This window comes from Arachis ipaensis, chromosome B7, assembly GCF_059453495.1.
Source record: "Arachis ipaensis isolate K30076 ecotype BB chromosome B7, ASM5945349v1, whole genome shotgun sequence".
NCBI lineage: Eukaryota > Viridiplantae > Streptophyta > Magnoliopsida > Fabales > Fabaceae > Arachis > Arachis ipaensis.
In genome coordinates, this window is record NC_142442.1 from 104,999,694 (window position 1) to 105,011,093 (window position 11,400).

An 11,400-nucleotide genomic window follows, 5' to 3' on the forward strand; every position below is an offset into this window, starting at 1 on the left:
ATTCATAATTTAAATTATAATAATCAATTCAAATATTGGAATCAAATAAATAAAAGTAAAATTGAAATAAAAGAACATTAAAACTTGGATCCAAAGTTACTCCCAAAACAAGAAGAAGTCCTAAATCCTAAGAGAGAGAGAGAATCTCTCTCTAAACTAAATCTAAATCATGAAAACTAGAAATTGGCGAGCTCCCTCTGAATGGATGCATTCCTCTACTTTATAACCTCTAATCTATGCTTTCTGTACTTGGATCTGGGCCAAAAAGGGCTTCAGAAATCGCTGGGGGCGTATTCTGTAAATTCTGATACGTGGCCTCTGTCACGCGTCCGCGTGGGTCACGCGGTCGCGTCATCTGGAGCTTTTCCTTTCCACGCGGTCGTGTCAGTCACGCGTCCGTGTCGTGGGTGTTCTTACTCAAGGCGCGCGGTCGCGTCAGTCATGCGGCCGTGTCGCTGCTTCTTTGCTTCTGGCACGCGATCGCGTCGTTCATGCGATCGCGTGGATACTAGTTTCCTTAAAGCTCCATTTTGCCTTCTCCTTCCATTTTTGTATGTTTCCTTTTTCATCCTTTAAGTCATTCAGCCTTAGGAAACCTGAAGCTACTCAACACACTAATCACGGCATCGAATGGAAATAAAGGTAATTAAAATAATTAATTTTTTAAAGCTTAGGAAACATGTTTTTTACAATATGACATAAAAAGGAATGGAAAGTAAAACCATGCAATTAATGTGAATAAGTAGGTGAAGAGTTGAATAAATCACTCTAATAAAGCACAAAAGAACTCATGAAATATGGGTTTATCAGGCGCGCAAGAATGGACACATCCGCGCGGATCAGAAGATTCCTATCGACGCGCACGCGCACTTGGCGCGCACGCGTGGGAAGCTGCACGTGACCTCATTAAAGGAAATCGTGCCTGGCGATTTTTGAGGCTCAGGAGGCCCAATTTCAAGCTGTTTCTGCATGGAAAAGAGCCAATGATGCCAGGGGAAAAGGGGGGATCAATCATTTTACACTAAGACACAATTTAAGCTAGTTTTGGTTCTTTTGTTATTCTAGAGAGGGAAACCCTTATTCCTCTCTAGATCTAGTTTTAATTTGATCTTCCCTTGTTGATTTGTGAATTGGATCTTGTTAATTACTAGTTTTGATTGTTCAATTTGAATTTCTTAGTGCAATTTTGCTTATATCTTGTGCTAGTTTTATGAATTCTTGTCAATTGTCATTTTATACCCATTTCATGAATATTGTGAATCTTGACTTATTGATGTTACATTGATGATTTCTGTGTTTAGTTTTGTTGTTTGGATGATTGTATGTTGATAATTGTTAGTGGGTACTTGTAGATTTCAATTCAATTGCTATTTTGAACATGTCTTTTGTTAATGATTACCATGTGTTTGATGAATTATTTACTTTGATTATGGAGTAGTCTTCTTCACTCTTGGCCTAGGCCAAGGGAATTGGGTAAACTTGAGTCATTGGGTCTCAATGAATTGGTGATTTGAGAACCCTTGGTGATTAATTTGATACTCATTGACGCCAACCCACTACTAATCTAATTAGTAGGTAGGTTGGGACTTATGAGTTGATGTGATCAAAGCCATTTGATGTACTTCAAGTCTAGGAGTAGATATTACGTACTTAAGACTTTTGGAAGTAGACTTAATGAGCTTGGTTCCTCATAATTGTCAAAATATGGTTGTTAGACAAGGATGGTGACCCCAATTCCCATGCCTAGCCAAGAGTTGCTTTTATTATTCATATTTGAAAACCAAAATTCTCAATATTTGTCTTAGTTATAGTTACTTGTTTGGTTTAGAATGGAGTTAAGTGGAATGTTACTTGTTCATTGGAATTGCTCATGTTTTGCTTAGTTAATTGAATTAGTTTGTTGCAATTTAAGATTACTTGCTTGTTAATATTCCCATTTATTTTCATGCTCATAGCTCACAACCCCAGATTTCTAACTAATGTTGAAGCACATGTTTGCCCATTCCTTGTGAGACGACCCAAGGTTTGAATACTTCGGTTATTTCTATTGGGGTTGAACTTGTGACAACCAAATCCCTCTTCTAAATTTGATACCCGAGGATTGTTGTTGGTAGAGCTATACTTGCAACGCGATTTTATTGAAGAAAATCTTTACCAATACACCCTTGGGACACTATCAAATTTTTGGCGCCGTTGCTGGGGAATGGTTCAACATATGCCTTGATATTGGTTATGTGAATATGTGAATATTGTAGATAATTTACTTCTTTCAATACTCAGCTATAGTTTAGATGTCTTTTGCATTTGTGCTATGACTCTCAAGTTTGATGACTCGGTCTCAACCGAATTCTAGCTTAGCCGATTTTGATCCTGAGATTGAAAGAACTTTGTTACACACTCGGCAAGCTAGACGGCGGTTGGACTATACGCCTAGTACTTCGGCCTCTCTTGAGGAAAATACTGAATCACTAGACGTCACCGAGAGTGACTTGGAGTCCGCTACTTCCTATTCTTCTGTTGGCACTACTAATACATCTTTGCATCCTACAGGTGAGGCACACATGGCGGAGCCACGCCGGATCACTTTGCATGAGCAAGGAGCTCCGGATATCATACTTCAACCGTTGCAAGCAAGGTACCCTAACCTTGACCCAAACTTCGAGTTGAAGAGTAGCTTGATAAATCTACTTCCTAAGTATCATGGGTTGTCGGGTCAAGACCCCATCCGACATTTGAAGGATTTTCAAGTTGCTTGTTCTACAGCTCGAAGGCATGGAGCCGATGAGGTGGCTATCATGGTTTTTGCCTTCCCTTTCTCTCTTGAAGGGCAAGCAAAGACATGGTTTTATTCGCTACCGGATGAGATTGTGACTAATTGGGATTTCTTGAGAAGAGAGTTTCTTGATAAGTTCTTCCTACCGGAGAAGACCGACTACATCCGGAAAGAGATTTCGGGTATAGTTGATGCGCATAAACTTGTTATGCTACGATTTAGGAAATTGCACAATCGGCAAAATTCCTTCCGGCAAGTGCACCGGTTATCGTCAAGTAAAAACTCACAATAGAGTGAGGTCGAATCCCACAAGGATTGGTTGAGTGAGCAATTCGGATTAGAAGTATGTTCTAGTTGAGCGGAATAAAGATTTAGATGAGAATTGCGGAATGTAAAATTGGCGGGAAAAGTAAATGACAAGAAATTGAAATGGCGGAATCTTAAATTGCATGAATTAAAGAGCAGAAGCTAAATTGCTGAAATTAAAAGGGAATGGGGGTGATTGCATGAATTTAGTTACAGAATGTAAAGAGAAAGTGGAAATCAGAAATGGGGAATTCATTGGGTTATAGGAGATATTGAGATCTCCGAATCAAAACATGTTTATCTCTTCCTCAACCAATGCATTCATTGAATTTTGCTTGGCAATCTTATATGATTGGATCCCAATCCCTTGGCTCACCAATTCTCTCTAAAAACAAACAAATTCCCAATCCCTTGGTTTAAATGTTCATAAGAAGAGATGATGCTCGATCACTGATTTTACCACACAGTTTCATGAACCACAATTTGGTAGGATTACATGTCACAATATCCATCCAAACCCCAATCCAATTCACTGTGAGAAAGCTTCTCTAGCATGAATCCTCCATTCCTTTCCCAAGGTTCCGAAGGATTCCAATTATGGGTAGTTTCTTTCCCAAGACAACTACCCAATGGAATTAGATCGAGAAGCTTTCTAACAAAATTCAAGAGAAAAGATTGAAGAAGAAGATAAACTATTATTGATTCATTGAATTACAATAGAGCTCCCTAACCCAATGAAAGGGGGTTTAGTGAGTCATAGCTCTGAATTCAATTACAAAGATATGAAAACTAGCTAAATGAAAAGGAAAAAGTGTTTCCTAACTTAAATTCTATCCTATTTATACACTTTCTATATTGAGCTTCTGTTGTGTTTCTTGGGCTTTGAGGCCTCTCCCTGCTTTCCTTTTGCCTTGGGTTTATGATCCATAATCTTGATGAGGCTGTTGATCCAAATTCTGTAACATTCATTGAGCCAACTTAGTGATAATCAAATAATGACACATGACTCAATAAATTGAAATTTCAGACTCATCAATCCTTCAGGCCCAATCCCATAAACCATGATATTCAATTGGGTTTCATACCAGAGTAAGTTTAAGTTAATGTTTGTGCTCAAATACTAACTTAAACCGCAATATTTTTGGCCCAGAAACCTTTTCCACGAGTGGCGTTTAAGTTGCAGTTTAAGCTTAAACTGCAGCTTAAACGCCAGACACTTCCAGTGATGCCTTTTGTGGAAGCACGTTTAAGCTTCAGTTTAAGGTTAAACTGAAGCTTAAACGTGGAAATGGAAGAAGGCAGCCCTGGAGGGTAACTTAGTCGAACACGTTTAAGCTTCAGTTTAAGGTTAAACTGAAGCTTAAACGTGGAGATAGAAAAGGCAGCCCTGGAGGTCGAACACGTTTAAGCTCCAGTTTAAGGTTAAACTGGAGCTTAAACGTGGAAATAGAGAAAGCCATCCTGGAGGTCGAACACGTTTAAGCTCCAGTTTAAGGTTAAACTGGAGCTTAAACGTGGAAGCTGAGAAAGGTAGCCCTGGAGGTGTCGAACACGTTTAAGCTCCAGTTTAAGGTTAAACTGGAGCTTAAACGTGGAAATGGAGAAAGCAACCCTGGAGGAGAAAACTTGGTCGAACACGTTTAAGCTCCAGTTTAAGGTTAAACTGGAGCTTAAACGTGGAAATGGCTCCCTGGTGCCTTTCCCATTTCTGGCGTTTAACCTCCAGTTTAAGGTTAAACTGGAGGTTAAACGTGGAAATGCTTCCTGAGTGGAATTCTCATTCTGGCGTTTAACCTCCAGTTTAAGGTTAAACTGGAGGTTAAACTTCAGTTTCAGCATTTCTTAGCCTTCATGATTCTGGCGTTTAAGCTCCAGTTTAGGCTTAAACTGGAACTTAAACTCCACATGTGATATTCAAGCTTCCTTTATTGATTTTGTTGCTTCCTTGCCTAGCCTCTTCTTCCCTGAAATCATCCAAACAATTGCATCAAAGTCTTGCAAAATTTCATGAGAAATCTTCCATTCATAGCATTCAAGTAATATAACTAAAACTCATGGAATTTGCATCAAAATCATACTGTTTGGATGGTTCATTGTTTTGTTATTCTTTTAACCATTCTTGGTTACTTTAAGCTCAAGAAAATGCATAAACAACTAAAACTAACAAAAAAATGCTAGTGAAACTAGCCTAAGATGCCTTGGCATCACAACACCAAACTTAATACTTGCTTGTCCCTAAGCAAGTCCTGAGTTATTTGAGAAGAAAGTATGAAACAGAAAGCAATTACATTGGCTATATTAGCAAGCATTTGAAGTTCATCAGAAGGGTTTTATGCAGAAAGTTGCAGCATCACTTTTTCATTCTTATCAGGTAAGATTATCACTTTTTCATTGCATCCATCAAACACTGCTATGGCCTCTTGTTATTCTTATGTCCTTGGCACTTTTCTCTTCTTTGTTTTTCTTTCCTTTTTCTTAGAGCTCCTTTTGCTCCTTGTTTGCTTAGTGTCATGTGTTGCACAAGCCTTTGGCATTTTCTTTTTCTTATCAGTGTACTACACATATCCACTCCAGGCATTTTAGTTCACATTTCTTCTTGAGACATTGGTGCCCAGCACCTCTTTGTGTGACTAAATGTTTTGTATTTAGGTTGCTCTTGATAATGGACTTTTGGTTGATAATCCCGGGTTAGTTAACCCAAGTTACCAAGTGTTGAAACACTCCTCAGAACCTATTCATCCAAGCATATCCTTAATACATAAACACCACAGGCATTTGTCTCAGAAGTTCAAACCATTGATGCCTAGCTTATTTTCTCAATTTTTTTTTTTGCTTTTTGGTTGCCCTTTTTCAGTGGCTTTTTCTTCTTCTTTTTCTTTCTTTTTCATGGCCAAAGACATTTATTCATCAAGATCCATAGACAGTTTTCAATTTCTACACAAAAAATGATAATTCTACACTCTATTTCCAGTGATCTGACTTAAACAATCAAGCATGCATACCACCACTTAATTCTACTTGATTTGTCACTAATTGAGCCAAGTTACTTTTGTTCAAACTTTTCTTTTATTTTTGGAAACAGAACAAGCATGGCAAGCATTTGTTTAAGAAGGTGAAGTTATATCCAAACATCAAGGCATTCACTTTATTCAAAGCAATAAACAGACACTCATACTAAAAACTCCACATAACACTTAAATGACTTATGATGAAAGAAAGCTCATAAAGACAATTCACCAATTATCATTTGATTATTAAGGAACGAGACCACCTCTCATTTATTGCTTGGTTCTTCTTGATTCTTGGGATCCTGCTTCTTCTTGCTTCCTACCCCTTTTTGACCACTTGAACTTCCTTTGTCTTTTCTTATGAGCTTTTTCCAGAATCCAGCCTTTTTCATTGTTTCCTCCACTCCTTTTTCAAGGATCATTGCCTTGTTTATTTCTCCTTCTTTCCTCCCTTTGAAATACTCATCAAAAGCTGGGAATGCTGGGTCCGTCTTGTGTAAATGTTCCCCTATGTAGTTAAGCTTGATTTGCGAACTGATGTTGTAATCAGCTTGGACTGAGTATCTTGCATTCTGTAAAGTGGTGGCTTCCTTGATTGCCAAGACATTGGAATCTTGGTGTTGGCATATGTGGCTGAAGGATTCCTGTAAGTGTAAATTCTGTTCCCTTTGCAGATCTAAGAATCTTGATTCAAAGTTCCTTTGCATATCCATCATTTTTAGGTGAAAGTCCTCTTGTCTCTCCTGAGACCTCATGTATTGTTGAGACATTCCTTCTATGATTTCCTGCATTCTGCTCATATCCATGGGGTCTCTGGGAATTCGTTGTCTTCTTTCTGGAATTCCTTGCTCTTCTTGCTCTTCTTCTCCGTCTTCTCCTTCCTGTCCTTCTTGTTCCGCTTCTTGCTCTGCTTCTGCTTGTTGCCCTTCTTCATTTCTTCTTTTTGTATGTCTTGGAGCAATTGGGCCAAGAGTCATTCTGTACGCAGTTATAGCCAATCCAGGATATAGCCAATTAGGTCTTTCATCTTCAAGTGGTACTTGGGCATCGATGCATAGTCTAATGATGGTGCTAGGGAAGTGGAGCCAGGATTCAGGGTCACTTTTCTCACTAAGCTCTTGTATCTTTTCAGCAATGAGTTTATGAACTTTAATCTCCCCTCCCACCATTATGCAATGTAGCAAGATGGCTCTTTTAGGGACTATTTCTGAAGAGTTTGCAGTGGGTAGGATAGATCTCCTAACTATTGCATACCACCCTTTAGCTTCCGGTGTTAGGTCTCCCCTTCTCAAGACTCTTGGAGCCCCTCTTGTTTTTCTTACCCATTCAGCTCTGATGGCACAAAGGTCTTCAGCAATAGTTGTATAGTCAGGTTCTCCTATCATCCTTTCTTCATAACTTGCTTGGCTGAAATGTATGTTTTTCAGGCCAAGAGTTTTCATGATTGCTTTGGGACTGAAGTCAACTTCCACCCCTCTCACATAGCTTTTGTATGTGGGTTTCTTGGTTGAGTCTTCCCTCACTGCATTTGCATAGAACTCCTTTACCAAGTTGATGTTGATTTTAGTGATTGGCTTAGTCAGGAGCTCCCACTTCCTCTTTTTGATCTTCTCCCAAACACCTGGGAACTCATCCTTTTCAAGGTCAAAGGGAACCTCAGCTAGTACCCTTTTAGGTCTCATCCATTCGGCTTGAATTTCATGGAAAACTGATTTGTATCTCCATGCATCGAATTCCCTGTTCTCCTCCATTGGTTGCTTGTCTTTTCTTCTTTTGTGGCTAGATGAGGCTGCCATTGGTTCTTTAGTTTTGGTAAGTGACAAGCTAAAGTTGACAAGGTGAAGCAAGAAGTGTTGTTGGAGGTGTGGTGAGGTTGTTTTCGGCAAAAGATAGTTATGCTATGATGAAAGAAAATGTGCATGAAGGAGATTTGGTGGTGTGGAACTCGTTCCTCAAGTGGTTCTTTATAGTGCCCGTAAGTGAAAAATGGACGGCTAGGGTGGTTTGTGAAGGGTGGCTTGATGGTAAATATATGAATCAGGGAGAAGGACGAATTGCTTTTCATTTTCTTGGAAGTATTCTGGGTGCATTAGGTTGTACATGTAGCTATCTTTTCTTGCAGAACTTCCCTTTCCCATGTGTTAGTTTCAAAGACTTGTGAACTTTCTTTTTGACCAAGCACCGTACCTCCCTTTGTCTTTTTCCTCCATTTTTGTCTTTTCTTTTGTACCTGCACAAACAAACAAGTTTGCTATCATTTTTCGGTCCATGTGAATGATGAATAGTACTTGCACATGTAAATCAATGATTGACTTCATGAGCTTATAGCCGTGACTTTTGTATGTATGCACACTTATTACTGGACACCAAACTTAGTGTTTGGTAAAGTCTCCTGATGACATGAAATCCATATTGGTTGTCCTTAATGAATGCGCATAATTCTAATAAATCATAGTCATTTTGGCTCTTTGATGCTAAACAAATTTACTACCCTAAGTAATTGAAACCAAAGTATTAAAACATGCGAATGGTATACTTGTCATGAATTTCGAAATCCAGAGGAACTTCTTGCTTTTCATGAACCGTGTTCAAAGAGGAACACCAAACTTAATGTTTGGTTGTGCACTTTGAATGAAAAATTGAATGCATTTTGAATAAAATTTGGGGTGCCTTCAGGCACACCAAACTTAGAGACAAATTGTATTTTACATGCAATGTTTAGTGCACTCTTTCAGCAGTTGTCCTGAGGATTCAAGTTCATGCATAAGAAACCATGCTTTATTAAATGCACAACAAAACAAAAAAAATAAGGATATTAAAACATGGGTTGCCTCCCATGAAGCGCTTCTTTAACGTCACTAGCTTGACGGTTGTCCCTTGTTAGGGTGGATTGTAGTGCTTGACGTCTTCTCCTCTCACTATGAAAATGTCCCCACTTGATTCCTTCATGACCTCTAAATGTTCCATAGAAAGAACTTTCCTGATTGTGAACACTTGAGGGAGCTGGGAAGGAATGGTTTTGAGGCCAGGTGGGATTGGCAGATAATGACTTGATATCACTTTATCTCCCGGAGAAAAACCTTCAGTGGGAATTTTCTTGTTTCTCCACCCTCTTGGCAATTTCCCTATCATTCTTCCCTTTCTCTTGAGGATTTCTTCATTGACTCTTATGCCAGGAGGATCCTTCTGATCTGTTTCCATTGATTCTTGTGGCTTTAACTCTTGCAACTCTTGTTTGCCTTCCAAGGACTGTTTTAGAGTTTCAGCTGCTGGATTACTTTCCTCCAAACACAGATGGCTACTATCATCCTTAGGCTTTTCAGGTTCTGGTTCAGGCTCAGATGCAGGTTTGAAAACTTTGAAAATGAGCTGTTCATCATGTATTCTCAGAATTAGCTCTCCTTGTTCTACATCTATGAGCGCTCTAGTAGTGGCTATAAATGGCCTACCCAGAATGATAGGGTGTAAGTAGCTTTCCTCCATGTCCAAAATGACAAAGTCTGTGGGGAAGTAATAATCTCCCACTTTCACCAGCACATTCTCAACTACCCCTTCAGCTTGCTTCTGAGTTTTGTCAGCCAGTTGTATGATTACGTCAGTGGATCTCACCTCATTCAGTTGTAGCCTCTTCATAAGAGTTAGAGGCATCACATTTATGCTAGCTCCTAGATCACAGAGTCCTCTGTCAATTTTTGTTTCCCCTATGATGCAGGGAATATGAAAACTTCCTGGGTCTATTTTTTTAGAAACTGTGTCCTTCTTGATGAGGGCACTGCATTCTTTGTTCATTGTTACGGTTTGTCCTCCCTTCAAAACTCTTTTCTTGCTCAACAATTCCTTTAAATACTTGATATGTGTAGGCATCTGCTGGAGAATCTCAAGAAAGGGAATATTAATATGGAGAGACTTAAATGTCTCTAAAAACCTTGAATAGGTTTTCCCTTTTTCTCCTCCTCCTAACCTCTGAGGAAATGGTGCTTTTGGTTGATATGCTTCCATCATGCCTTTTTGCAGTTCCTTGGCTTGCTCAGTTTCACTTTCCTGCTTAGCTTCTTCCACACTTTCCTTCAAGATTTCTGGCTCCTGTTTTGAGGGTCTGATTCCTTCTTCTTCTGAGACTTCCTTCAATATAGTGATGGCCTTGCAGTCTTCCCATCTCACTCCCTTTTGTTCCCCTTTAGGATTCTTTTCCGTGTCACTAGGGAACACTGCAGTGGACTTGGGGGCTTGTTGGGATAACTCTCCTACTTGAGACTCCATCCTCTTTAGTCTTTCACCATGGTCCCTTAAGGTAGATCTCACCTCATCCCTAAAGCTTTTCAACTCACTTACATCCTGACCCATGTTTGCCAGCCTTCCTTCTATCCTGTTTAATTGATCTTGAAATTGTTGGTTCGGATTAGGTTGGGTAGGTTGATTATTTTGGCCATGATATGATGGTTGGGAGTAAGTGTTTTGTGTGGCTTGGTATGATCTTTGGTTGGAGTTTTGGTATGTGGAATTGTTATGTTGGTTGTGGTTGTAAGGTTTGTGGTTTTGTGGTTGGGTTTGTTGATTCCCCCACCCAAAGTTTGGGTGGTTTTTCCATCCTGGGTTGTAAGTGTTGGAATGTGGATCATATGATTGTCTTTGTTGGTTTCCCACATAGTTGGCCTCTTCCCAATCACCTCCTTCAGTGCTTTGTTCCTCTTGATCTTGTGTGTGTATTGCAGCCACTTGCTTTGTTTCTAATTTCCTGGTGAGCTCTGCTAGTTGCTTGGCAAACACCTTATTTTGGGCTAGAATTGTATCAACATGGTTCAGCTCCATGACTCCCTTAGTGTTGTGCCTTTCTGATGCATAGTAGTACTCATTCTCAGCCACTGTCTCAATCACTTCAATGGCTTCTTCCACAGTCTTTTTCCTGTTCAATGAACCTCCTGATGAATGGTCTACAGCCTTCCTTGATTCATAAGAGAGTCCATCATAGAAAATATGCAATTGCACCCAATCATGGAACATGTCTGGTGGGCATTTCCTTGTCAAATCCTTGAATCTCTCCCATGCCTCGTAGAGAGTTTCACCATCTTGTTGTCTAAAAGTCTAAACCTCAGATCGAAGCCTATTGACCTTTTGTGGGGGGGTAGAAACGTGCCAGAAACTTGCTTTCCACCTCGTCCCATGTTGTTAGGCTCCCCCTTGGGAATGATTCCAGCCACTTAGCTGCTTTGTCCCTAAGTGAAAATGGGAACAAAAGCAGTTTATAGGCATCTTCCTGGACTCCATTGGACTTCACAGTGTCACAAATTCTCAGGAATTTTGTGAGATGTTGGT

The 11,400-nt window shown here is 39.7% G+C and overlaps 1 non-coding gene across 1 annotated transcript; it reads left to right on the forward strand.

Moving 5' to 3' along the window:
• The first annotated feature begins 11,086 nt into the window (after positions 1-11,086).
• Positions 11,087-11,190, forward strand: LOC148553605 (small nucleolar RNA R71). The gene has a single exon (XR_015892496.1). It is a non-coding gene; the product is annotated as a small nucleolar RNA R71 (small nucleolar RNA).
• The last annotated feature ends 210 nt before the right edge of the window (positions 11,191-11,400 follow it).